Source organism: Dermacentor andersoni, chromosome 6 (genome assembly GCF_023375885.2).
Source record: "Dermacentor andersoni chromosome 6, qqDerAnde1_hic_scaffold, whole genome shotgun sequence".
In the NCBI taxonomy this organism is placed as follows: Eukaryota; Metazoa; Arthropoda; class Arachnida; order Ixodida; family Ixodidae; genus Dermacentor; species Dermacentor andersoni.
In genome coordinates this window covers 98,528,713-98,554,643 of record NC_092819.1, presented here as the reverse complement: position 1 = coordinate 98,554,643, position 25,931 = coordinate 98,528,713, and the positions used below count along the sequence as shown (strand labels likewise).

Genomic DNA, 25,931 nt, shown 5'->3' with positions numbered 1-25,931 from the left:
GAAGGCACTGACAAGAATAAAAAGTCCGCAACCTTCCGACGTGGCCTAAAACGTTGAATCTTTCCAAAGCAGTAAATGCCGAAGAGCCGCTAGTGTATAGCAGCAGCACTCGGAATACCCTTCCTTAAACAAAAAAGAAAGAAAAAAAAAGAAGAAAAGGAAAAAAAAACGCGTCAAGCCGCCTATTGATATCATGGGCAAGAAATCGATGTGAAGAAATATGAAAAATGCGAGTAAATATATATATATATATATATATATATATGAATACGCTTCAACTATCGTTGTCTTCCCACACAAGGCGCCCTCGATTGTGCACGCCCAGGTTCCCACGAAGAGCTACATATCATGGCTACGGGAGGTTGTGTATACGGTTGTGTGTGTACGTTGCCGAAGCTAAGTCTCGAACTCAAACGCCTGCGTGTTTACGATAGCGGCGGCATTGTGTAATGACACTAAGCCAGTGTATAAGCACTTGCAGACAGCGTTCGCTCTCTAAACATCCGCATTGTTTAAGTGCACTTGCTTTACGGTGCAGTGCTCACAAACAACATATACGCACGTGCAGCCTTAAGGAGGCGCCGCGCTTAGAAAAAAAAAAAAAGAACAGCCCGCTCAGCGTAAAAAAAGGTGACTAATCCACAAGCAAGACAAATCATAGAACGAGCGCTCGAGTAATGAATGTTAAGTGCGCACCAACATTGCCATTCCATACACGGTGTGCCGTGCGATAATCACCTGTCTAGGCACCTACACAGAACACACGGCGAAGAACCACAGATCATTCTCGGCGCCTCGAGCGTTATACCTCTACGATGTTCTAATCGCAACAGCTATTCCCGACCACACAGCGTTCAGAATTGTTTACTCACCGACGCCAAACCGCTTACGCGATAGCAAAATACAGCCGCAATACTGTGGAGCAAAAGAGCAAGCTCAAGCTCACGACTGGTACATAGCTGTTAGGTTCCAGCCTTACCAGAACTGTGCAGCATATTCCTGGCGCCAGTGGCGTCCGTTGACAAGAACAGAGCTCGCAAAGTAGTTGGAACGACTTGCTATCAGACAACCTGAGCGTATACGCTGGCCAATCAATCACGATAGACCTGCACACGTAAGTCAATATGAAGGAAAGTTAATTAAGTTTTTACACTGTTCCTGCGCTGAAATTAGATTCCATGGCAGCTATTCTACAATACAGGAGTTATACAGCAAATAGCACCGGGGAAGGTTTGCCTCTTCGCGTTTACAGGAATTTCTTCACTGAACACACAAAGTGTTTGATAACGGCGCAGTGCACACGGTCCCCAGAAGTGAACCTATGTAAGAACGTTCATGTATACGTGAAACAATCCTTTCTAATCTCGTTGCGGAAATGGAAATTTATGCAAGAAAAGAAATAACGCGGAAACAGCACAAGCAGGACTGGCGCGCGCCTTTGCTGCCGCGTGTCTTAATTCATGCCTTGCAGTCATTAAGGGCTGAATCTAAAGTAAAATTAAAAATTAAATTATGGGCTTTTACGTGCCAGAATCACTTTCTGATTATGAGGCACACTGTAGTGGAGGACTCTGGAAATTTCGACCACCTGGGGTTCTTTAATGTGCACCTAAATCTAAGAACACGTGTCTTTTCGCATTACGCCCCCATCGAAATTCGGCCGCCGTGGCCGGGATTCGATTCGAAGAAAATATTACTATCATCGGCAAAGATTAAAAAAAGCAAAAAAAAAAAAAAAAAGCTGCGCATTCATCCGTTGATCAACTGCACGATGCCGCTCGTAGCCTCTACAGCACTGTACGGTTTTTATAGTGCCAGAGCATATAGTTACCGACCACCTATTGTTATTCGCGAGCAAGGGAAACCACAGAAGGAACCCGGTTCCACTCCTGGAAGAAAAGAAAAAAAGTGAACCACAAGAGACCGCTCCCAGCCGTATCACTTTGGTCCCATAACAACGGTGGAGAGAAGAAGCTCGCAGTGCCCAAACTAGGGCAGGCAGCAACAAGAGAATAAATGAGGGGGGGGGGGGGTAGGAAAGAAAGGGGAGGGGACGTACGTGGCGAGGCGAGCCTGGCCGCGCGTGATATCCACGGCACGGTCGTTAAATGGACGTCCGCTAGAAAACGACTCGGTCCTAACGTGTGAAGAATGAACCAAGTGCCGCCCGTTAGCTGGCTGGGGGATATGAGCGAGGCTCGGTGTGCGAAGGAGGACGCCGCAACGGGCTCTGGTACACACGTATACTCTGGAGACCAGAGCGAAAGGAGTGACGAGGGCCGTTTCTGGGCTGAAAGGCACGTCTCACGGTGTGGATGGACCCTGATTTCGCCGGAGGCCCGATTGCTGCGGGAGGGTGTATTACGAACCACGCTCGGTCAGGGGCTGGCGCATGAGCGTCTCTCCCAAGTGCCAGTGGCGCCTCCGTATAGTAATGGCTGTCGATATTTCTACGACTATGTCATTCACTCGAGCCGTGTTGAAAGATCATATATATATATTAGAGAGAGAGAGAATGCAATCGACTCAGCAGCCAACAAATACTATCGTCAATTTCTATAATTACAATATAACAAGAAGATGCGAAGTAGCAGGACGGCATCACGCATTACTGAGCAAAAGCGGTTATGTCACAGTCGTGTTGAGATTAAGAGAAAGAGTTTAAGAGAGTTTGCGTGGCGCGCCCGGTGTTGGATTGTGTACACCACGCAACAATGCACAAAATTTCACGAAGGAGATGTAGAGAAACATAGATTGCGACATGCACGTTAGAAGAGAATATAAAATGCACATGCAGACAACGTAGTTAAACCGAGCTTTACCGAACTGAGTGGGAAGTCCTATACATTGCTCGGCCGAAAGAAGGCACGCTGCACGCTGCACTTCACTTTCGACGGCGTCTATCTTGATTGAACCACACTCGGCCAGAGGCTCTCACAGTGATTCTACCAAGCACTAGTGGCACCTCAATTGATAATGGCGTGTCGATGTAGCATTTACGACTCTCTCGTTTACTCGTGCCGTGCTCGAAGCAAAGCGCTTATCTGACATACATGTAGATATTTAAAAAAAGAAGCGGAATTTGGCAGGTCACGTTGTGGTGCGAGGTGGTGTACAAAGCGCGGCATGTTACAAAATTAACGAAATAGATGGGCAGCTACAATCAGCGACAACCACGACAGACAGTAAATATAAAATGCCAAAATTAAGCACAACGATAAATCCAAACTGCACGCAAGCGAGGTCACCGCGGCCGCCAGACATTTCCATATTTGTTAGCTTATTCCACGAACACTTTGCGAAAGGAAAAGCCACTCACGAAACAATTACATCTAGTGCGGATGGGTGTTGTTGCGGACTGGCGACGTCCTTGCCGGCGTATACACAAGACCGATTAGTTTCGTTACATCAGTGCCCTTCAATTAACTGATAGAGAATCTCACATTATGAAACAAAGTTATGTCCTATACCTGTAGGAGCGGCAGATCGGCTCATGTAAAAAAAAAACAAAAAAAGAAAGGTCGCAAGTTACAGTCGAGTGATCGCGCGCGCAGTGGTGCGGTCGGCGTTTTGGGGCACGCCAACCTCACGTGACCAGCCGCGAACGCTCAAAATAGCCGGGATGCGCAAACCAGCTCGGTCACCCGCATCGGGCGTTGCTTTCTATACACGCACACACGCGGTGCCCACGCCAACGTAGCCTAGCCAAAGCTATCTATCCAGGCCACGAAGCAGGCGCGGGGCAGATGTAGATACACTGGTGTTAAAAGCGAGCACGGCGCGACTTCACCACTGCCGGCACTGCCGGCACTGCCGCATAACTGAACCCCATAGCTGTATAATGCCCAACGTATATGTGGTCTGCTATGCCGATGCCTCAAAGTTCTGATTTAAGCAGAAGGAAACAACGCACGGCCAGCCTATAGCAGTGTTCAGTTCTGGACAGTTAGGCAGACTAACCAGTGATCAATTACTTTACTCTTTAGCTTACAACATAAATAATATTTAATTGCTATTCTTTTTTGTACAAATGCACTCTTCGCAGCAGGAAATAAATGTTAATGCGTTTTTTCTAATTTTCTTTGATGTGGAAATGTGTTCAGTATTACAGAGTTAAAGAGACACTGAAAGCCTGCAGTTAGTGGGCTTAAACTCAATAATTATTCTTTCAAAACACTATTTTCATTCGTATGTCGGGATATGCTAGTCTTTGCTAGTGGAAACGAAGGCCAAACCTCTTTTTTTATTTTGCTTTTTTTTTTTTAATGTCGCATTGGTCTCAGCGCTGCTCCATGTCAGTGTGACACCACGAATTTCAAATTATTTTCTCGTACTTGGGTCGTTACAGGCGCGGGAAGAAGTTCTCGAAACTTGCGCAATATTTCCACACAACTGCCAATGAGCAAATAGCCCGATCTGAGAGCAGGCTTTTTTTCTCTTCCATTTATGGAGGCCGTAGCAGGCGTCTCGACCAATCACAGACGACAAGATGGCTAAATCAACAAAACTGTGGAATTTGACAATGTCCAGAACAGTACTGCTGGTTTCTCATTGCTGCGTGTTATTGCTTTGCCAAGCCGCTTCTCAAAGTAAGAGTGGTTTTCATTATTTCAGAAGCTTAACTTAGCAATGCAGCTGAACAGGCGCCCCTCTCTCTGGTGTGCCCTTTAGCGCACAGGCGTCAACGCGCTGACTCACTTCTCCGCGGTCATATACAAGCATCCACTCCTTTAAAAAAAAAAAAAAGAAGAAGAAAAGGTGGTATTTACTAACTATCGGTTACTAATCGGTTGTCACATACCTTACCACTGTATTAGTAACCGCAGTTAGTAACGGTAGCGTTAGTAACAGTTACTAACTAGAGAAGGTAGTTTACCGTTACTAATGGGGCTCTTGTGCCGGTTCCATTACCTTATAATAGTTATGAAGGTAGCCGATTTATATCAATCAGCACTGCCTACGAGGGGAACCTCCTGGGCCATTAAGTCTCTTCAAGTTAAAGCACATCGCAGGCAAAACAAGAAATACAGACGGCATTTGCACGTTTATATTTCGTAATATTAATTACACCGCAATTAATGCCACATAACGGCCATACAAGGAACCTTAAGGCGCGGGTGACTGTCCACATTGCACAGAAATAAACACAGTACCGAACGCATCGCACAACGCAATGAACTGGCCATTAGGCGACATACTGATTTTAGTTCCCACAAAAATACACGTAGCTGCGCTTTTGGGGACCACAGTTCCTGCCGGGTGAGTACTCATGCATCTTCAGAAATAAAGTTGAGGTACCAAATTCCCATATCACTATCTGCACGCAGGTGCGCAACGACGAAGCATATAAGTCTTAAACCAAAATAATGAAATAACTTTAAGTTTATTTAATGTGGCATGGAAACCGCCGCCAACAAGCACTATACGCAACGGACAAGATGAGGCAACCACAATAACTTACCCAGTTAATAGCTAGTGAAACGCTAACTGTATGTGAGACGTAGTAACTCATTCAGTTACTGACTTTTTGCTTGCAGTCACAAACTTTCTACTAACTTTTTTTTTTTTTTTAAAAGGGTACCTGCACGTGGACGTGTTTCTCACAGTATCGCGAACGCTCGTCCGTGTCCCAGCGTATACAAGAAGACCCCAGCCGAGAAATATACCGCCATTTCGGAGTTCGACGATGCTTCTCAAGCGCTTATTCGCTCAAGCACCGGAAAATTCGCCCACTAGTCGCCCCAATACGCATGGTTACGAATGTAGCACGCTCTAGTTATACGAACGACGCCCGCCCTGCCATCAAGGGCTAGGCACCCCGCGTTTAAATATGCGGCCCGCCCAGGAACCGCGGCGAGAACAGTGCGCCCTATGTGCCGGGATATGAGTTAACCGGCGAAGGCCCCGTAATCAGCTACTCTCACGTGACCTGGATTGCGTATATATGTCTGCCGCCTGTACGCATTCAGTATATAACAAGTTCTCTCTGTCTTCTTGGAATAAACCAATCAGTTGCGTGCTAAGGAATCAACCTCATATTACCCTCGCATAATTTACGCCATCATGCTCTACAGAGCGCGCACAAACAGGCGTTTTCTTTTCTGCCTGCACTGCGAAACGGGTAGCCTGCTATAACGCTTACATTTCCCGACGCTCACTCATGCGCATGTGCGTGTTCTTCGCGTACGACTTCTTTTCGTGGTTATTTTATTCTAAGACAAAAATCGGCACTACCTGCCTCGCTAGTCGTTTTCTTAGTTGCATGCAGACTAGTTAACAATTGAATCCAAGCACGGAGCACACTAACGCTCGGCGCTGCCACTAATGCACGGTTACGAGAAGCTGCTGGGCCAGCAAAACGAATATAATATATATATATATATATATATATATATTAGACACACAGAGAGAGAGAGAGAGAGAGAGAGAAGAAATGGGAACATCGCTTTGGTTGCAGTACAGCGCAAGACGCGGTTCCATGCCGCGCACCTGCGAACAAGTACTCATTCGTATCAAGCGAGGCAAGAACTACACGAACGCGCTTTGCCGGCGCGTTTTGTCTTCCGCAATAATAAAAGCACGCGTATTACGCCCCGTACGTGCTAGATTAGGGGACACGTGTACATGTAAGAACCTCCATCCGGGGCCCTGTAGCCACTGCCGCCACGTAACAAGGACGCCTAATTCGACCTGCCAATCACTAGAGGCGCTGAATAGCGCGCGTGTTTCTTATAGCTTCTACTTTCCCACAGCGTAATTAACAGGCTATTCGTCGTCGCTGCTGTTCGCTGAAACGCCGAACGATAACCTTTTCAAGGTGTAGGGGCACTGTTCTGATACCAGCGTATATCGGGATTTTCGAAACTAGCCAGCGCGTAACTTGTTCCGATAGTGTGTTCACCGAGACCGCCGTCGGGCGACAGTTTCCACCGTCAGACGATGCCATCCGTACATCTATACACGTCACCACCAGTTCGCTTCAGAGTTGTGAAAAAGCACGACGTACTGCCATGACATGACCAGTCTGCACGAGCAGGCAACACACACACACATTATTTCACTGCAACCTCATACGTATTATAAGCCTATTGTTTACACGGTTTGTAGATCCACGCTATAAAACAGCGCTAAGACAGCGAAAGGACACAAAGTAACGCGAAGAAAGATCAGCACGCACACTTCGCACTTGTTTCTGTCTCCGCATCACCGGCGGCTGCGCTTCGCAACGACGAACGTGGACCAACTATCCAGGCAGCTTCGTTACACAGGTCCACTTCGATCGACGATATATAGCACGACACAGCGCGCAAGTGCCGATACCCATGCAGATATGCATCGATTTCTATGAAGGCGAGACAGTTACGTTGCCTTCATTTACCAATACCACACATACATTTCCACGTTGGCTCATGTGAAGGTACAACCTCGATGGGAGCAGTATCAATGAGCAAAAAACCCGGGCGTCATCAATAACAGCAGCAGTAACGGTTGCTGCTGTTCCTGCTGTTCTGTTGAACGGCAACAGAAAAGCAGGCAAACAACGCGCAATGACGATCCACGCAAACAAGCCAGCGCTCGCCGGAGGGGCCCCCCTTCTGCGCTTACGTATGGTCCGGACAAACAACGATGGCAACTGGTGGGGGTGGGGAGAGTAATGTGACAACCTATACGTCCCGGCAGATTCTGCGAACGCAGCATTCACGGCATGGGCCAAAAGCAGAGACGAGCAACGTTGCGAGTGGAACGAGCAACCAAAGTGAGTTCGGGGATCAATATGCTGCGCCGGAAAGTATGCTGCCCTGTTCGCGGCGAGGGCGCAATCCTTCGGGACGAGGCGCATGCCCCGTCGTGTGCCGTTATATTACTGCTCCGCGTTCAGACAGCGAACGCGCGCGGCGCATGAAGGCAAGGTGAAGACGCGCCGAGAACAAGAAAGAACAGGGAAAAAAATTCGAGCCGCCTGCTTCGGTCTCCGCACGCGAGACGGGAGAAAGCGCACGCGTAACCTTGCGACAGCGAACTGGTTTTCCTGCTTTTTTTTTTCTTTTTCTTTTCGAGGCGGAAAGCAACGACAGCCGAGGAAAGAAGTACGAACAACAAGAGCAACGAGGCGCAACGCTGAACGCCGTCCACGGCTTCGCGCCGCGGCACGGCAGCGTGAGCAAATTTATACAGACACGGTATATGCACGCACGCCCGGATGAGAAAAAGTTGCGGGGCAACGTTGGAAGGGGGTAACACGTAGGAAGGCTTCAGTGCTTTCGGTGACGCGCATGTACGCCTGCACATACTGTATATACACGAAGCCTGCGGAGCTCTGGGGGTGGGAGTCTGCCGCTTCGTCTCACGCAGATGGTAACGTTGTTACAGCGTAGCCGTGGCTCCGGGAGCGCAACCCCGAGCGATACAAAACGGCGAAAGCTTCGCGCTGCTGTAGGTGCCAGGCGAGAATCTGTTCTGCGGCGCAAATGCATCGTGCGCCCCTCGCATCAGAGAAATAACTCGGTAAACAGCGCAAGCGCGCAGGACGCGGCTGACAGATTCCGCGACATGGAAAGGCTTTCAGCGCCGGTGCATCCGAGGCTCCTTGTCTATTAGGAGTTACTAAAAAAAAGATAAAAGACATTCGCGTGTTCCAACCTTCTCTCTTTTCCATTTTAATCTCTCTCTCTCTCTTCTTTTTTTCTTTTTTGTTATCGCGAAGCGTGTGATGCCAGCGAATCCCAGCAGCAGCCTTGCGCGGGCCAATGCAGTCCGCCACTGAACTGCGTCAGCAGCTGCGGCAGTCAAACAGTAACACTTATAGCCGCCATGTCATTTCCTGTCGGGCAGTGATCATCGCGTTCATATCGTGCACGCACCGGCTCGGACAACGCCCCGTCCACCATGCTTCACTCAACGCACACCGAAAAGTTGGCCAAAATTATTTACTGTCGTCTGAGCCTATATGAGCCGTTGCGGCGTATGCAGCAGGCTTCCAGCAGCTCCCACACAGCGGAAACTAAGAACAAACCATGCCCATGACGGCGCCGGAGAAAGCTGCGTGAATTAACGAATTTTCTCGGCTCTTCCGAGTTACAGCCGCAGACTGCATTTAACAGTTTGTCTTCCCTAATCTTTTTTTTTTTTTTTTTTCGCTGATGGCAACGGCCGACCTATATTGTGCAACTGATCTGTGGACTTGCGAGGTCTCGTGAAATTTCATGAAAATTGCAAGTTGAAAGCCTGTTCACTCAGCGACTTTTCTTTAGTTTATAAACAATTGAGTCGCACCGTTAGATAGCTGCCAATGTTGATGACCTCGCGGATAGCTATGGCAAGTGAAGTATGAAGAGGCTTTGCCACCAATCTTTAAGTTATGCCCTTGCTCGCAAAACAAACCCATGTGTTCATGCTAACAGTGGTTTATTTGGAATCCCAGGAAAGCAATCTAATCTTTCTACATTTAACATTCCTCTCATGCTACTGTTTTCATGGTAGAGAAGTGTGAAAATTAGGACACGGACACTAAGAAACTGGGCGACACGATCGAGTGCGGACCGTCAACTGATTTATCCAATCAACGCAAGAAAATGATGAATTTAAGAAGTGTGGGATCTCACGTGCCAAAACCGCGATTTGATCTTGACTATGAGGCACGCCGCCACCTGGGGTTCTTTAACGCTCACCCAATTCACTCACTCACTCACCACGACGGGCTTTACTGAATTCGGCACCAATCGAAATGCGGCCGCCGAGGCGGGGTTTGGTCCCGAGACCTCGGGCTAGGCAGCGCAATGCCAAAGCCACCACTACGCCACCATGCATGGCGGTACTAGCCCTTTCCCTCGAGACTGTCTGCTACCAAATAGTCAAGATTACCGCACCGAACTAACGTGTGCGCGTGTACGGAGTAGCAGAGAAGTGAACGGCGCCTCTGACGGCGACTCGTGCATGTGCGCTTTTAAAATGCTCAAAAACAACATCGCTATCCTACCGCAGAACGAGAAAGAAAGGATGCGCGCGTCGAAGCACGTTCGTCGCTGACGCCGAGACAAACGCTTAAGGAAGCAAGAAGGAAAAGAAGAAAAAGAAATTGCATTGAAGTCAATCACTGCACAATCGCGCAGGAACCTTAATAGTGTTAAGGTCAATAAGAGCACAACAGGACGAACGATCAGCTGAGAACGTAACAGCGACTACAGCGCGCAGCAGTCACGCAGAACAACGTCTGCATGCGACCTTTACGCGCAACCCGTTACTTAAGCCGTGACAGTTAGTTCGCGAGTAAAGACGCTCGGTTGGAACGACATTTACTAAACAAGCAGCCTTTCAAACGTTGTCATACTTTAGGCACGATGAATACAAAACACGACCCTTTGACCTTCTATTTCACTCCACACATAAATCATCAGCACAAGCGTGCTCACGTCAGGATAGTCCATTATATATAACGTACGAGCCTCCATCATGCAGCACAAAAGGCGACAATGACTAAAATGAAGCAAAATGTCAGAATTTAAAAGGGCTAACGGCTGTCATGTATACAAGTACATTTCCCTTTTGAGAATGGCAGTCGCTATGTGAAAATGCGGATGGCCTGTACGGCATAAGGCGTGAATTTCCTTAGATATATTTCTTCCCACGTGTTGACAGCAGGTTCTTACGGAAAGGAAACGTTCGCCGTTTAAGACACCGTCGTCGCGCGCTGCAGCAGTACAAAAGCTCGCTTATAGAAAAAAACTGTGACGCGAAATAGCACGGGTCCGAAAACAATATTTACGCTTTGTATATATATATATATATATATATATATATATATATATATATATATATATATATATATATGTGTGTGTGTGTGTGTGTGCGTGTGTGCGTGTGTGCGTGCGTGCGTGTGCGTGCGTGTGCGTGCGTGTGTGCGTGTGTGCGTGTGCGTAGTATATGTCAAGGCATTTATCCGGCACAAAACTTATCAGTAGATTTTCCATTAGGAACACCATTTACGCATCAAGCCGCATCACGAGGCCTGAATGCCACAAAATATGCGCGATTTAGACTACGGGAAACACCACCTTATGATGAAGGAAATTTCATGTTCGTTTGTTTGCGCACACACACACACACACACACACACACACACACACACACACACACACACACACACCGCTATTAAGTACAACGGATAACATCCCAAGGCTTTGAACACTCCGACAATCTTTTTTGGAGACGCGTTTCTTTAGCTTCGATCGTTTGTTCCTGTTGTCATGCGTACAGCCTTTTCTTCTCATAACAGTTCAAAGTTCAGTCCATAATATTATATATATATATATATATATATATATATATATATATATATATATATATATATATATATATATATATATATATATATATATAGAGAGAGAGAGAGAGAGAGAGAGAGAGAGAGAGAGGGAGAGAAATTGCATATTCATCCCAAGAATTAAAAACAAAATCCCTGTAGTTAACCACCTATGGCGCCTATGATGACGCTGTGGCAGAACATGATTCCAAGGCACTTTCGCATACATAGCTGACCTCTTTATGTGCAACGTGAGTCTACACGTACAGCTTGCTAGGTTGAGCTCAAGTTAGTTCCCATAACGAAACGTGATCCATAGTTTAAACGCAGGAACCATCGGAAGCGGAAGCAGCAGATGCTTATCTTGTTCCGGTAAAACATGGTCTTCTGGAGCCCCAAATGTCGTTTGTTATAAAGTTTTCAGCCCCGTAAAGCGCTCCCTGATGTCTTTTTCTTTCAATCTGAACCGAGAAGCTGTAATATGATGAATTCTAAATTTCGATAAACTATCGAGAACAAGACTAACAAGAATACCTCCTCCGTAGATCGAGCTAAAGGTTAATCGTGAAACAAAAGGTCATGTCATGTCATCCTCTAAGTTTACTTCCTAATTCCCTGAGGTCATATCTCCTTACCTGCGTTTAAATACACATTTGGTCTTACTTTGCACAGTGCTCTATTTTTTACTATTATCTTGCACGCTTTCTTTGCTTTGTAATCTTAGTGACGTACGGAAGTCTGCGGCCGTTATTGGACTTATTATTTAACTGCCGAGTACTCTGTATTTTTGGTTACGTATCTTGAATGCTAGTCCTACAGGAGGTCTCCCCGAAAGTTTTACATTCAGAGTTGCCTTGTTGATTTTCTTCATGCAAATTTACTGCAACGTGAAATCAATCAATGAACGTGCCCTGAAAAAAAAATTACTGAAATTAACATTTCACCAAGCGGTTCTTTTAATCCTAACCGTACAAACGGCCAAGACTAGTTTAAAAACAACACAATAACATAGAAAAAGCAGAGACATTCCAGATGATCACGATGCACGCAATTTCGTCGCGCTGCAGCTGCGCACACCGGAACCAATCAAGTTCTCAGTTTCGCCAGTGAATCACATTTGAAGAGAGAGAACGCTACCAGAATGTAAATGTATTCTTTTTAATTTTATTTATGTTTCCTGCGTTTACTTTGCGTTCATGTGCCCTCTATTGAGTAATGAAACTAAGCTGCATTTATTTGTTTTTACTTGCCCTTTATATTGACCTAGGTATACAAGCTTGGCATTTACTGCAGCATACAAATTTTCTATTTACAGGAGGACTATACCTGGACGACTATACCTGCTTCCTGCGTTTTTACTTTTCCTTTGTAATGACTCTAATATACGGCTTTTGTATTTGTTGTAGTGATGCAGCAGTTCTTTTACTGCAGGGAATCGACTAGGCGTTGTCTCTAGTCTTACGTCAACTGCTGCATAGGCCAGATCTCGTTGGGTTTTCATTTATTACGATACTGGATGTTCTTAACGGGAGAATTATGATTCTCCTTTACTGCTTATCGCTTGTTAACTCTCAAGTCTACTGCAAGTTGATCAGGTCTCTCTAAATGCGAAAATTGAACGCGAGAAGCAACTTCATAGTTGACGCACCTCTGTGACGTCATGACGATGTTGCCAAATTTAAAGGGCCCCCTCACCCAGTCTGGCTATATTGAGATGACAGGCGCAGTGCATAGAATGTGCGCTAACTATCGTGTCTGCTAAGTGTTACATCCCTACACGCCGCTGAAAAAGCTTAAATTTCAAAACAAACACTGTTTGCTCTTATCGCGGGCGCCGCGCGCCTACGTATATGACATCGCGGTGACGTCACTCACACTGACATTGACTTCCGAGAACTATTCAAGGCAACCCCAGTTACTTGTTTAATCTGTTGCTTGAACAGACCAAGTTTAGAGAAACAATGAAACATACAATTCGAATGTCTGCGTGTTTTTGTTCTCCTTCGTACCGTAGCCAGAGAAATGTACTTCCTTTGCGCCTGCTCGTTCCGTCTGCTTGTTCCCACGCTTGCGCGCAGATAACTAAACTGCCATTTTCTACCGTCTTCGAGCGCTGCGATTATGCTCTCATCCTCTCGCGTTTGTGTCGGTGCTCGTGACTGTGGCACTGACTTGTACTGCTTATCAGGTGTTCACGTGCAGAGCGCACGAAATCGTCCGCTGTACGAAAAGAGACCAATGCAACAGCTCGCGTACGAGACCGTCACCGGAAGTGCGCCACTCAGCAAAAACGAGAGAGAGAGAGGGAGAAATTGACAATCCTGACAAATCCTTACGTGATTTGAATGCGATGGCATTATGACTTCTCTGCTTATTTGGTTACGTCCATGATACGTGACGTCATACATTATCACGTGTCCTTCGCAACTCTACCTTAAATCACCTTGCTCTAATTTGTACAAACTTTAATCCATCTTAATCAGCTTCAATTCACCTTCACTCACTTTACTCCACATTAGGTCGCCTTACTTCAACTAGTTCTAACTTCACTCCGATTCACATGAATTACTGACAATTACTGCTAATTAACGCACTTATACGATTTACCACTTCCTGTATTGTTACTGACGTCATGCAAGACGCTGATGACATCACTGATGATGATGATCTTTGGTACCATCACTTGATCAGGCTGATCACGCCTTACGGGACATATAATGCTTTCGCATTAAAAAAACGTAAAGGTGGGGCGCGTGACGCATTCGTCACGAAATCCTTCGACTCCGGTATGGGAGAACGCAGGGGGGGAATTTCGCTTGCAAAGCCTTGACGCAGGAAAGTGAAAAAAAGTGTGTATCGGCGGTGCCGCTCGCCTCCTGAAATTATGAGTTCTCGGCACATCAAATATTTATGTCTGATATTATTGCACTATTCAAAAAAATTCTTGTGGGAGAAAACTCCTTAGAGGGCCCGTAACAACTTCCAGCGTATAACCAAATTTGTTATGTGGCTTGGTGAGAGGTCCTTAAGTGACCGCGAAATAGTTCCGACGGTTGTACGGTTGTGCATGAACACGTTAATTTGGTAGGGAAGGTGTTCACGAACATGCGAGCAAACCTGGCAGGCGGCTACGCAATTTGCTGGAAACCGCGCACACGGCGGTGCAAATACCGTGCAGAGCAAGCCCAGAAAAAACCCGGAGTTCGTTCCTCACGAGTTTCACAGGTACATCTGATCGCGCTCAAAGCGAGGCTCGAACACACAAGATATACACACAAGATATGCTTTCCATAGCGCCCCCACTGGTGCGATTTCGCATGAAGGGGAACACGACAAGTCGGAGACGCTAAAGTATCAGCACCGGGAAAACGGCGGAACATTCTGTACAGTACATAAAAAACTAGAAATGGTACGGGGGCCCAAGTGAGCGAGTATTCGAGAGCTATTGCAGGCCTTTCTTATGAAACGAGGCAGTCAATGCAGTCGCGGATACATCTACTATTCTTATTTAAAATTTAGTATATATATATATATATATATATATATATATATATATATATATATATATATATATATATATATATATATATATACCCGAAAAGATCACGCTCTCGGGACGCCTGCGGCAGTAAGGACGTTCCACGTCCGCCGCCAAGGTCTGTGAGTGGTGGCGCTGGCCAACACTCCCAGGGTTCTACTAGGAAACGTAAATATCCAAGAAAGTGGATGGGGAAACAGCGCCGCGGTAGCTCAATTGGTAGAGCATCGCACGCGAAATGCGAAGGTTGTGGGTTCGGTTCCCACCTGCGGCAAGTTGCTTTTTCATCCACTTTAATTTCCATTAATTTATCGTTTCCTTATTTCATTTATTAAGCACAAGTAATTTCCCCCATGTTGTCCTTGGTGTCAGTGTTTGTTGGCTCCATGATATGACTATATATATTTATATAGTACAGTTATTGCTCCATTCATACTTTTGCTCCGATAAACTCTATACGCTTTAGCTTTATTTTGCACATAGCGTGACATGGGCGAATCCGAATAACCTCTGCAAGGTGATGGAGGTGGGAGACGTTATTGCACGCTCAATACTGTCAGCGTTTACGCGCCGGCTTATCACAGGGGTTGAACAAGTTGGGCGAGAACGTGTAATGTATTAATTAGGGCTGAGGAGCCCCCTCCCCTTTCCTTCTGGATACGCCAGAGTGCAGTCAGCACGCACTACTGAAATAATCAGGACAGGAAGTGTACTTGGTTAAATGCGTAGAAGTTCTAAAGCAAGTCACATCATAGAGGCGGGATGTGCACGTTAACATTAACAGCGCGGTAGCTCGTAAAACTTATACAATGAAACACATCCCGAGCTCCGCGGTGGGGACATTATACAGCGGAGAAATTCTCCCCGATGCCTTTTAGCCGCTGACCCGTCTATCGGCTGCGATCACGCGATACGATCAGGCCCGAGGAGCTACCGCCTAGATCCTGGCGGAGTGACCTTCACAGCGTTCTTTTGACTCTCCAGGTTAATACGAAGGAAAACAAGCAGTTTTCCACGCCGTGCCATATAGTATGCCACGGCGTGCGAATTTACCGTTTTGCACTTTGTACTAAAAGGAATCCGGTGGTACCACACTGCGAATAATATGATATAAAATGCGTGCGCTGCGGCCAGGACCCCTGAAACTTCGAATAAGGCGACAATTCGAATAAAGCGATTTTGATTTAACGAGGGCTTACTGCATATCTTTTCTGGGCCTGCACACAAAGCTTTTTTTTCCTTAAGTACTTTGACAATGGCGGGCTATCCCCGCTAGCGATATCTTCGTCCTCACGATTGGTTGGATACGCTCTTACGAACAATTCTAGGTGTAAGTACAGGCCCCCGTCTTTTAGTGATTAATAAATCACTTGTGAGCGGAGTGCCCGCGCTGGCTTGTGTTTCGTTATATTAACGCGATGGCGTTAATGGCCCAGTGTCACAGAAAGTCCGGCGTCGGCGTTCCACGTCTACCGTCTAGCGAACGATAAATCATTCCGAACCAGGCATACCCAACCACGCAGGCGCTCCGTGTAGCGCAAGGACGTTACTGAGCTAATTAAATTTCTCAAAGTAAAAGGCGTCAGAAAAAAACGTAATGTACGACGTCAAACCTACAGACATGATAGCGTCGGATTGTAATTTGAATACACGAGAAAACACAATTCTGTTACGCGGAAACGCAAACCCCCTTTTTACAGCGTTTCTACCAATCATAGAGCGGTGTGCCCGGTTTCTTGCAACACCATCCAGATGGCGCTCTCGCCTCCGCGCATCCGCGGCCGACGCAAGAGGCCACGTTTCTACCAGAAAGCTCGCCTTCGTGCATAGCGTTCGCGGCCAGCGTTTGCCAGTAATGTTTACGGTTACGTAAGGTTCACTTGCCCGGAGGCCTGAGAAGCAGTCAGGGATCTTTGAATGCTGTCGCATTCCAATCTTATTGTGTCTGCCTTGGTCGTGCTGCGATGACTTCCCCAATTACCGAAGTTTATCGACGGCCTGCGCGACTCACGCGGTAACAGAAGTCCTAGAGGCGTATGTGCGAATGCATGGCTTTTTCAGAGTCGGTGATATACGAACGCGAGAATTTAATTACTTAGTCACGGGCGATGGCGCAAGTGTTTCGAATGCTACCGAAGGGCGCAACGCGTGAGGCTGTTAAACGCATTCGAGGAAGTAAAACTGCGGCTCAGATAACAGGTGGCGCCCGTCAAGAGTTGTTGTATACGAGGTTCTTGTCAAGGAACCCTCCCCCCGTCCCCCCCCCCCCCAGCTTCCCCCCGACACGCAAATGGGGTTAGTGCGTTCAACGCTATTTCTAGCTGACAGGCGTGCCCCGACACGTCAGAGGCAAGAACAAAACTATTACGTAGTGTACATGGCTCTCGCCCAGTTTTCACTCTCGACTGTAGTTACGTTAAGAGATATCACTTGTTCGACCTTATACAAGCGTTTTCCGTGCAGGCACCAGCGCATTAAACCGAATTACGGAATTTCACATGGAAGAACATTGCGCATAAGCCGACATAACTTCAGCTTGGCCTAGTTGGTGTTCACTGCATATCATACTGACCGCAAATAAAGACGGGGATAGAGGAAGTGAACACAAAAATCCCACGGGCGGTAACTTTCAACTGGTTTATTCACGGCAACCCATCGGCATATATAGACAAATAGAACATGCGCAGAACGCAGCAAACAAGAGCACTTATCAGCCTAGCGGGGCAACCAATTATTAAAAAAAATATACCTCCGATTGAAACAACCTAATGGTAGTGTCACTAACACAGTCTTGGCCTTTCTTCTTTATGCGATATGCCTCCATCCGTTCGCGTGCAGTCTGGTCCTGGCTTCTCCCCAGAATCAATGTTTTTTTTATCTCCTTAAAAAGTAGTGCACAGGGGCACTACTAGTTTGCTGCGTTCTGCGCATGTTCTATTTGTCCATATATGCCCACGGGTTACCGTGAATAAACCAGTTGAAAGTTACCGCCAGTGTCATTTTTGTGTTCTGTTCCGCCGTCTCCGTCTGTATTTGTGGTCAATATGATATTAAGCCGACATAAGGAGGTTGCCAGCCCTATGGTGCAGAAGTGTGCAACTGTGTCGGAGCTATGTTATTATTATTATCATTATTATTATTACTGACCCAGTAACCTTCAGGCGACAAACGGACCCTGCAGCTATAAACAACATATCGGTACAGCCAGTCGATCAGCCGTATGATACCGTGTACGACCTGCACGCCCATAACCTCCCGCAGAGGATTTCTCAGGTCCGTGTGACCGCGATGCACATGTTCGAAAACACATTGTAACTTTGATCTGAAGTTTTCACCGCAATTACACGGACAATCGAGACGCACTGGCGCCACCGCCGCCGTGCTGTCCTGGTATCAACGACGCACACGCGGCATGCGCCGTTCGAAGGCGTTCAGACACACGCAGTGCGTGTGGCTGCAAAAGCGATGAAGCCAAGTGGACCCAATGTCGTCAGATGGCTCTGCCTTAAACAGGGCAGCGCCCTTGCTCCCGCAGCTGGCATGGGCCTCGTGCGCACGCAGCTTAGCGTGCCCGCGGAGCGGGTCGTGTGCACACCACACCGTGAAGCACAGAAAACGGTCTGAGCGGAACGAAGGGCAAACGACAAACTAAATCTGCGAAGTCTTCATTCATTGGGCGCCGATCGACAAAAGCGGACGATTTCTCTTCGCTCTCGCAGCGTTCACCATCGAGGCAGCGACGCTGGTATAAAGCGTTGCGAAGGAAGGAAGGAAAGAAACATTATTTCGAAAAGTAGGCGAGCGTGGTTGGGCCCTTCGTCCAGGGCTCCACTGGCGCGAGCGGCTCGCTGGGCTTCGACCAGGAGAGCCACTTGGCTCTTTTTTCAAAAAGCTCGTCCGCAAGCCATGCCTCCCACTGCCCATTTAACATAAGTGGATGTGCAGTTATGTATGGGCTATTAATATGTGAAGGCCTTTCCAGGCACTCCCACGTGATATGTTGTAGTGTGGGTTTATTAGAACACCATGGACAGATGTCCAGAAATCTAGTTGGGTTTATTTTACTGAGTTGATGCAGGTTGGGGAAGCTGTTTGTCTGAATGCGTCACCAGTCCCTACTCTGATGTCTGTTAAGGGCCTTGTGTGGATGACCGTACTCTCTGCGTTCCTCCCGCTGTTGTAGAAGAATGTCACGAGTTCTTGGAAGGAGTCCCGCGCTCGGCTCGGCCGCAGCTCGGTTGTTGAATCCCTGAGCTATACGGTCTGCCACAAGGTTGCTCTCCAAGCCCTCGTGAGCCAGACACCAAATAATGTCGTGGTGTTCCGTCAGGGTTTGTCCCAGGATTCTACGTACCATTTTGGGTACCGTCCCTTTGAGAAACAGGTCTGCGAGTCGGAGAGTATGACTGCCGATTCGTTTCTGTGTTCCGCGTCTGCAATGGCCACGGCTATTGCAGCCGCTTCGGCCGCACACGTGGACCGAGTTACGACTGTGGCCGTTATGACACGTTGTTTCTGAGTGACTGCTAGCGTGCGAGTCTCTCTACTGGCTCTGCTAGCGTCTGTGTAGTACGCGGTAGAACCTTTCCCAAAACGATTCCGCAAGGTCGCAGCTCGTTGCGAGTCGCCTGGAACAGCCAGGGCGCTGTTCCTGCTCCGCAGACGTAGCTGTCTCGCATGCATCGTGGCGTCACGTCGCCGCCGGGTATCGTTAGGGGCAAGCTCGTGCAGGGAGCCCGTGCACAACGCCAAAACTTGACCATCGAGTTCAATGCTTCGCCTTCGGGTGAAACTGACCTTTTTTTCTTTCCCTTAGATATTTTTGTTGTCAAACATGCATCAACAGTTAGACGACGCATTAACCTAACGCTGATCGCATTCAGAATTTTTGGCTGGATTTGCGACAACGCTAGAAGCGAACTGAGTTCTCTGCCCACTAATTGGCAGCTGGTGCTGCATATGTCAACATAAAAAAAAAAAAACGAACATCAGGCATACTGTACGTTTTATTAATGCTCCTGACTCGTTATCGCAATCGCTCCGAATAAATTCCTAGACCAAACGCCCAAACGGTTGAACGAACGAAAATTTTTAAGGGTAGCAAGGCAGCTGTACTACAAACAGAAAGCTTCCGTAACAAGATATGCGCGGGCTTGTCTGATCGCGCACATATAAGTGAGGCGAACAGCTTAGACGAATTCGCGCCAAACCAAGGCTATCACAGAGCGACAAGAAACTTGGCGATGCCATACAGCTTTCGATAATAAAATCAGAACATAAGGTCTTTATCGAAAAAATACATTTTGATGAGCTATATCTTTGCTTTCATTTATTCCTTCACTTGAACAAAATCGTTAGCTACAATGTGCATATAAATTCTGAACTACCTATTCACAAGTTTTGTTTACATTCTTTTACAGTGGTTTTCTTATTCTTGTATTGAACTACCTTCTGACCCAATCACCCAGAGTGGCTATGTGCCACTAACATTTAGGCTCTACACCTACAACTTCGGGGCCGCGGGTGGCAATTCTGCCTTATGACTCCCCTTATTCATGGCCTCATGTTTAAATTAGGGGGGAGGGGGGGGGGGGGCGAACCCACGACCTCGAGCTCAGCAGCGCCATAGCCATACTGCTGCGGTTACTCATCTCCTTAGGCTTCTACGCTTTTACTTCGTAAATCATTATCGCCAAAAAAGGGAGCGGGTGATTATATGCCGAAGAACATTAATATGTCTGCGCAAGAAATATTCTGCTGCCGGTCCAGTTCAGAATGAAATTTTCCAAATTTATTTTGTAGGTATGAAATCGAATGTCCTCGAGCACGTAAAGTGAAGCAATAAAATAATCTTGTAAGTGGGCTAGCATTAAGGATCACATTTGGTATTTAATAAAAGCCAAAGAAGGCTCGAGGCCGAAATCGTACTTTTCTTCTGTGTCAGTTATTACAAAGAAGTCTTGGACGTAACTGCTCGAAGTCATTATAACGGATGGATATCTTAGAGTTCACAAGACCTAGTGAGTGCACGAAAAGTCCACAATAGTTGACAAGTTGCGCGATGCTTTAATATCGGACACATCGCAGGTCTTTGTATACTTTTAGGCAATTAGCGCTCAACACTGGCAAAATTCATAAAGTCATGGGATGTCGCGTCGCCAACAGACATCCCCGTTCTCGTTTGCGATAAAATCAAATTTCGAAGTTTCGATCGGCACCATAGACTAAATAATACGCGTCACTCGGGAACACAATTCGACAAGCCAAATCTCAAAACATTCGCACGAAAAAACATTTAAGCGTGCCTAACTAAATGAAGCGAAACCGGGCAATTACTGTCGCTTTTTTCCCCTCTGTTACAGCCTTTTCTTTAGCTTGCGATTTTCCTTCTCCTTTCGCAAGTTGAAACAGCGATGCCTGTGGTAATCGCTGCGCGGCATTCACGCAAAACGGGGGCAAGTGAAAGTCAAAGCTGCGGCGCAGACAGTCATTGCGCCCGCACAAAAAGCGGCACACGGGCACGACATGAGCTTGCCGCCGCCACGCGGACGAGCTACCCCGTCCCGCAAAAGCCACAGAACCAGCCCCTTTTCTAGGCCAACACGATCAATGGAGACAGAAAAGCTCGAAAGGAGAAGAACCAGTTCCCAGACAAACCAAACACATAAAAGAAGCAAAAGCGCGTGTATACGGCACTGGAAGAAATGATTTGGCAAAGGAATTGAAGCAACCGAAAGTAGCGAAGTTCCCAACGCGTAACGCCAATAACGTTTCCGTAATTTCACATTGCAATTCACTTTTCCGGTTGCCGTTATAGCCTTAGGACCTGTTGAAAATTCTTTCGGAATGCAACGCCCCGCGCGCATATGCGTGCATGTAGCTTTTCGACGCGAAACGTCAGTAGCCACGAAACTAACCACCAAACTCGGTTGCAGTCCGTGGCCGGCACATGAAGTTTCGAAGGGTCACCAGTTTCGCATCAAGTTGCCGTTGAAACAAAACTTGACCACGACCGTTCCGGTAAGACGGCCTTGACGTCGCAAAACCACGTGTTCCATCACATGGCAGTGTCACGACAAACGACACAAGCGCTCGCCGTGCATAGACGGTGCTGCAGCGGGTTTTCACGTCGATACCTGCGCATTATAAGTGTGTAGGTATTGCCCGATAACGAAGAAGCGAGATACAAAGTTCAGGGCGCACATCTTATGTGCCGGCACCAAGAAATCGGGCACGTATCTACATGTATAAAGCAACGATGGACCGTACAAAACGCTACACGCTTGATAATAAATCGCCAAATGTTATCTCATTCGAAAGTTAGGTACTAGTCAAGCAAGCTTGCTTACTTCACCAGCTCGCGGCGCAGCAACAATTTAGTAATAACAACGCCCACCATCAAGAATACGGGCAAACATACGGCTATAAACATCACTTAACAGGAGAAGAGAAGGCGCAAGATAAGCTAACACCCGGGCACGCGGAAAACGAAGATGCGCGCTGGCTGGCCGACAGCACAGCGGTGTTTCAGACGGAAGAGCCTGTGTAGGCTTAGGAGAATCCTCCGTGGACGTTAAGAAAGCGAACGACGAGTATCAACTCTGCGCCCTGTGCCGCACTGCAGCCGGACTCGGACAGTGCACACAGGTGAAAGCGTACGGTTGCGTTTCACAAATGGAGGTCACCTGCAAGCCGCTTTCTTCCCAGCGCCGGCGAGAGCGGAGCTCGCGATCATGTGTCAAAACAACGAACCACGAGTGCGCCCCACCTGAGAGACGGCAGTGAAAAAATCCTCTTCTTGGTCGGCCGTTCCTCACTGGGACGTCAGCGCTGTTTGCATGCCGTCCCGGCGTGTACTCCACAGACCCTCGCTCGCGACGTTCAGCACGACCGCACACACAATTGCAAGCCAACTGCGGCGAGGCGGCCCGAACGCAGCAAACTTCACTGATTTTCCGGTCACCATGCGCATCCACCGACGGAGAACGGCGGAGGAAACCATGGTGGTGCCACCTGACGCGAAGCGCGCGGAACCTTAAGCGTGATGCCGCCATCTAGCAGATAGCAAAGCTACTAGCGGAACCGCTGAGCCTTGGCACTCATTGCCTCGGTGATCTGGCGGCGCAAATCTCAGAGGCTTCAATGCGTTCTTGGTCTTCGAGATTTGGCTAGGGCTTCTTTCTCCGTGGGATAGGGTCGCTGCTTGGCGGCGTGCAGGCAGACTAAAAATGCTGGGAGATGCCTTGAAGTGGTGGCAAAATGTTTGAGCTCACGTGCAGAACACTAAAAAGAATTTGCGTGTGCCATTGGTAGTACTCTTCCTGTGTATGCGTCAGGCGTAGCTGTTTCGTACAGTATATATATATATATATATATATATATATATATATATATATATATATATATATATATATATATATATATATATATATATGTATATATATATATATATATATATATATATATATATATATACATGTATGTATGTATGGACTGCACAGTCGTTCATACGCGTGGATTCCGAGATTGCTGTTCTAAATAGTTTTTTTTAATATTTAGCCCCATCAAAATTTACATCTATACTGTGGCAGGTAGCACAACTCTAATCGGTGAACTGAACTACTCGGTGAAGCGGACATTACTTCTGCGAGAAATCGGAATGCTTAGTTCAATCATTAACGTAATTACACTGATTACCTATTTAATTAGTTACGTTACAGCAAACATTGCAATCTACTTATTGCAGCCGGTGAGTTGACAAAGCAAAGCTACTTGAAACGAACTGATAGGGTGGCACCAGTTTCGAAATATTAATTTTCCAATTGTCCGACGAAATACATTGCCGTTCCAGTTGCATTTGTGTTTCCATGCATAAACAGCGCTTTCATAAATAGAAAGTGTAACAAAGTGCATTGTTACCAAAAGTTTGACGGAGCATATATCAAAACCGGTGCCATCCTAAGAATTCGTTCAATTAAGTCAACCTGCCTTACAAACTCACTACCTACAATTCGTAGATTGTAAGAAGTGCTGTCGATTAATTTGTGAGAAGCTTAATTAGTAAAAGTCAGTTACGCATTTGGTTCATCATTGAATTAATTTCCGCCTGAACGAGTAACTTTTTTTAAGGTTTGGAAATCCGCCCGAGGCGATTTTCAAACATTTGGTGCTGCTAAAATAAAAACAGCCTATAAATACCTACTTGACAGCCTCCGGGGGCAGACAATAACTGAAAATCGGTCGTCCCTCATTTTTCGACAAATAAGGCGGGAGCACCCTAGGTCAATGCAATATACTTGCCTTGACAAAGCATTCTTGGCGAAGACAATTTTTCCAATCACTCAGTGCGGGTTTGTGACCTTATTAACACTTTCAGTCCCGAATTATGGGGGCAAGGCTGTTACATAAGTACAGACTTTTTTTATTTATTCAATGTTACCCTAAAAGCCCTCCCGGGGAGATCATTACATGTGGGGGGGGAGGTGCGATACAATCTTTAATAACGCTGTACATATTAGTAAAGTCAACAAGAATACATTGAGCAATAGTAAAGAAACATCATTGAAATCATAAAGCACAATGCGAAACGAAAGGATTAACAAAATAACAATGAACAATATATTATTACACATTTCCATCACATCGAAGTACATCTTGGATTTTTTTTGTCAGTTTTCGTGGCGATGTGCGATGGCAAGTTGTTCCACTGAATGATAGTGCGAGGAATGAATGAATTGGCGTGAGAGGATGAATGGCCCCTTACGCGTTTAACTTTGAAAGAATGATCACGTCGTTGAAAGATGGCATGGCATGACTGAAAAAAATCGTCGTGAAGAGATGGATGGTGATAAAGCTTAAGGAAAAGTGTTGAACGAGCAAGTTTAAGGCGATACGATAGGTCTTCCAGTTCAGCACGCTTTTTCAATTCTGAGACGCTTGTATAGGACGAGTGGTCTGAAAAAATAAAACGAACTTAATAACATAAACTTTGTTATCGATTCGTCCAGCGTCAAATATGTGACAAATAGTAAAAGGGACACTACTCACTTCTATGAGGGCAATCTTATCACACGATTCTCATTGGAATAATGCAAATGTCAGAGATTTTAATAGAATCCACGCGTGTTTGTGTCTAATTTACTTCACATGGCGGCATTTTTTCAAGCTCAAATTCAAGGTAAACATGCATGCGCATAAGGAAACAAAGTGAAAAGTATTAGCTGGAATTCGTGAAGAGCAGGAAGAGTGGCTTTCAAAGAGAAGTTTTTTGCGCTATTTGCCGGTGTTCGCAAGGTGGACTGGTGTTGAGAAAGTTGTTAGCATATGCAAATAAGTCGGATGCTTTAGCTCCGGAGGTCCTATCTGAATACAGGGGAAGGGAGAAATCATTTTTCTAGGCCATCACTGCACCGTTTTGAATAGATTTGCTGCATATAAAAGAAAAAAAAGTAAAACGTAGTGACTGTAGGAAGCAAATTTTTATTTAGGCCATCCGCTTTTTTCCAAGAACTGTTGCAAATGAAACTGTTGAAAATTGCAAAATTGAAAGAACGAAAGAAAGAACTCACCTACGAAGTTGTCAACACTGTAACTTAATATTAATTAGGGATATCATAATTCTGTAAATTACACCTATTAAGAATTCTAAAGTGGACAAAATTGACGTATTATACACCTTTTTCGTATAGTAGACGAGGTGATAATTTTTATGTGTTCCTGCATTTCTCGAAGATCGCCTGTGGCAGATGACAAAATTCTTTTCTTTGAAGTGAATTATTCGAAGAGGCGGACATTACTAGCACGAGGAATTTAAACACATGTTCTACGAATTAACAAAAGTTACTAATCATCTTCCTAATGATTTAATTTACGGCATATATATTGCCATTTACGAATTGTAGCCGGTGAGCTTGCACGACGTATCCACTTGAAATTAATTTCCAGGATGACACCAGTTTGTATATATTGTTTCCCTTTGTGTGGGGCGAAACAAGTGGGCTTTCCAGTTCGTGCTTCAATGCATAAAATAGCATTTTGTAAGAAAAGTGGGACAGCGAGTTTTTACAGCGAGTTTGATGGCACATATTTCCAAGC

The 25,931-nt window shown here is 46.3% G+C and overlaps 1 protein-coding gene across 1 annotated transcript in view; it reads right to left on the bottom strand.

Annotated features, from left to right (window-relative positions):
• Positions 1-22,829, bottom strand: part of LOC126522616 (beta-1,4-N-acetylgalactosaminyltransferase bre-4-like) — a 169,777-nt gene extending 146,948 nt beyond the window's left edge. Inside the window, exon 1 of the mRNA XM_050171387.3 lies at positions 22,606-22,829. The gene's annotated coding sequence lies outside the window, so the exon portion shown is untranslated. The remainder of the gene's footprint in view (positions 1-22,605) is intronic.
• Positions 22,830-25,931: the final 3,102 nt, after the last annotated feature.